This window comes from Takifugu flavidus, chromosome 10 (assembly GCF_003711565.1).
Source record: "Takifugu flavidus isolate HTHZ2018 chromosome 10, ASM371156v2, whole genome shotgun sequence".
Taxonomy (NCBI): Eukaryota; Metazoa; Chordata; class Actinopteri; order Tetraodontiformes; family Tetraodontidae; genus Takifugu; species Takifugu flavidus.
Window position 1 is genome coordinate 2,769,022 of NC_079529.1, and position 3,442 is coordinate 2,772,463.

The 3,442-nt window shown below is 51.6% G+C and overlaps 1 long non-coding RNA gene across 1 annotated transcript; it reads right to left on the bottom strand.

Moving 5' to 3' along the window:
- Positions 1–946: 946 nt before the first annotated feature.
- On the bottom strand, positions 947–3,242 carry LOC130532566 (uncharacterized). Its single transcript, XR_008952360.1, has 2 exons — positions 2,921–3,242; positions 947–1,816 (listed from the first exon to the last, which is right to left on the bottom strand). It is a non-coding gene; the product is annotated as an uncharacterized LOC130532566 (long non-coding RNA).
- Between the last annotated feature and the right edge of the window lie 200 nt (positions 3,243–3,442).

Here is a 3,442-nt window from a genome sequence, read left to right on the forward strand (position 1 = left end):
ACACACACAGAAAGAGGACTTCATACTCATTGCATTCCCCTCCCTGACCTCAACCTAGACCCAATTCTAACCTGGCCTTTAAACCGTCTTTAAACCGCCAACGTCACCATAGCGTTCTTAGGACGCCCCGGCAGCTAACGGTAACAGGAGAGAGACCCAAAGATTGGGATGGATGGATGGACGGATGGACGGGCAGGCAGACAGGCAGGCAGGCAGCAGGCAGGCAGGCAGGCAGGCAGACAGACAGACAGGCAGACAGGCAGGCAGACAGGCAGGCAGGCAGGCAGACAGGCGGGCAGACAGGCAGGCAGGCAGGCAGGCAGGCAGACAGGCAGGCAGGCAGGCAGGCAGACAGGCAGGCAGACAGACAGGCAGGCAGACAGGCAGACAGGCAGACAGGCAGGCAGGCAGCAGGCAGGCAGGCAGCAGGCAGGCAGGCAGGCAGACAGACAGGCAGGCAGACAGGCAGACAGGCAGACAGACAGACAGGCAGACAGGCAGACAGGCAGACAGGCGGGCAGGCAGGCAGGCAGGCAGGCAGACAGACAGGCAGGCAGACAGGCAGACAGGCAGACAGACAGACAGGCAGACAGGCAGACAGGCAGGCAGGCAGACAGACGGAGCCCGAGGTGGCGTCTCTCCTCTCCGTCGTCGGCAGGTTTTCATGCTGTTTGATGTGCTCCTTCTCTGTGAGGTGTTTTGTTAAGTCTTGTCAGATTGTTCCCTTTTTTTTCCCCGACTTGTCACGACAAGACGTCTTTAATCTTCACCATCTACCGTCTCTGCAAAGAAAAGACAAATGCAGCCTTTTTTCCCCCCCTTCCCCCCTTTTTTTTATTTTATTTTATTCACCATTCCATGAAGCCCACTGGCTGGCATCAAAATTCCAATAATTTAAGGCTGCCTTTGATGCTTTGATGCTCAGTGAGAGGACACGTTGATGAAATTGGCATTTTAGATCTTTAATGAGATTGGACCAGGGGTGGGAGGAGGAGCCCGTTCCATAATTAAAAATTTGCCCTAAAATGATGCGTCGCGGCTCAGACTGACGCACCTGCCTGTGGAAGATTCACCGTTCTCCTTCCGGGGTGGCTAAACTTTATTTTTTTTTAAAAAAAGGATCCTGCTGAAGCATTTCGCGGCACTTCCAGCAGCAAATCCAACATTTACAGCCGCGTCTCGCAGAACAATCCTGCCAAACGACCAAACGGAGGAGTGGAAAGCGAACAGCACAGCACTTAGCCGAGCTAATCTGACGTACGCAGCGGAGCACAGTGTCATTGGACGTCCTAATCTCCGGTGACTTTGTCGGAAAAGATCTGGAATCCTTGACCGTTCAAGCTAATCTCATCATAATACACATCTATTTTCCGGCCGGCGGTTTGCTGACGGAGGGAATCGTCGTGCTGGGAGAAACCGAGCGTTCGCACTTCAAATTACCCCCCCAGACGCACGCGTGTGCAGATGGACAGATGTCCTTCCCAGCAAAACAATGACCCATAACACCACGGCCTTTGCGGCAAAGATTCGGAACATCAGCGATATTCCAGGAGTTCACCGTGTGGTTCCTCCGCTGTCTGGAGACAGTCGGTGAATCCCAGAATCGGCACAGTTACATTTTCTGTCTGTTTCTGAACCCAGAGGTGGGAGCTCTCAGCCACGGACTCCGGCGCCAGTCGATAAGCGCTGGATGTGTAGCGATGATTAAAACCCAGCAGACACCTCCGCTGCTGTCCGAGAGCTCCAGGAACCGCAGAAGCCTGAAATGAGGCGAGCTCCTGTGGCGCGTCGATGCTAATGGGACCCGCTTCAAATTCTGAAAGGAGACAAAGAAATAAATACACGAGATCAGAACCTGATCACTTTAAAATCACCTTACTGTTCTTGGATACGTTAAACCAGATAATATATGTGCATTCAATTCTTTATTAATCTTCTTAACATGCTTGTAACAGCTGAACGGCATCTTGTTAGCATTAGCCCGTGAACACGTGCTCCACTCTCAGCTCTTGACAAAGAGGAGGGATTAAAGTAAACGTCCAATTTAGCGAGGTGGTTTTTATTCTTTTGTCAATCTCACACCCTTCCACGGTCGGCTGAATCCACAGCAAGGTGCTCTCCAGCCCCCAACTTGAATAATTAAGCGTGGTTTCATTAAACAACAACACTTACTGTAAATATACGCCCCCCCCCCCCCCTTTGTGAAGGACGCTGCATGAAGACAGAGTATGGCTGAACGCAGAGAAAAGCAGGACGTGCTAAAAGTCACTTACAGTTTGGAGAGCTACTTAGTCAAGGTCATTACTGCGATCTGTGTGTGTGTGTGTGTGTGTGTGTGTGTGGTGTGTGTGTGTGTGTGTGTGTGTGTGTGTGCCTGCATATATCTGTGAGTCTGCCTTGCAAATACAATAATGCAGCCATTTCCAGCCCCGGCAGAGTGCAGTAAATCCATTAAGGAGTCGACTGGAGTGCCGTCTGTAGATCACATGGTTCTGTACCTGAGCCAGGTTTCTGCTTCAAAAAGACCCTTTTTCTACCCCCCCCTCCCCCCGAATGTAAAAGTAAACAGCCAGTCAACAAGTCTCGCTTATGAACAAGGGAGCTGGTGCCATTGTGAAGGTGACCGGGCTTCGTTTTGTTCCCGTCCTGTTTTATCCAAATGGGTCTAGTCCAGTGGAGTTGCAGTACGAGTCCCCCACCCCCCTCCCCCCCAGTTTAGAAGTCAAACTGAGGTCCTACATATGGTCACATGACCCTAAAGGTCATGTTAACCAGGAATATTTGGGCCTTTCCATCAGATAGTTGATGAAATTATTGAGTTATCATTGTCGAGGTTGTCAAAAGAGTGTGTGTGTATGTGTCTGTGTGTGTGTGTGTGTGTGTGTGTGTACGTGTGCGTGTGTGTGTGTGTGAGGGTCACCTGTCTTACGTTGCTAATGCCAGCTTGTATCAGAAACACGACCCAGACCTGATCCAAACGGTGCTGCACTGAACCAAACTGGATTCCAGAGTGGAGGTCAGTCAGAAGATGGTGTCGAAGCCCGGTCCTCAAGGGCCACGACCCAACCGGGTCTTCTGTCATCCCTCCAGAACAGGTTTTTTTATTTACCAAAGCGAGTGGGAACTCAGGTCAAAGCCCAAGAGTTGCCTGCCGGGTTGTGGCCCTCCAGGACTCGGGGCCACGGCCCCTGACAATGAAGATCCACCCGTATCGCAGCTGAATGTTTTGGATTTGACAAGTTGAAGAGCTAATGGAGGAGGAGGTGGGGGGGGGGGGGGGGGGGGGTAGGAAAAGGAGTGAACAGAGAGAGAGAATGCAGATGGAGAGAGGAGAAGGAGGAGAGCTGAGCAGCATGTGTGAGCCTCTAACCACCAGCTGACACTCTTCATCTGCTGTGTTGTGTCTGCGCCTGCTTCACATCGGTGCTCTGTGGGTTTGTCT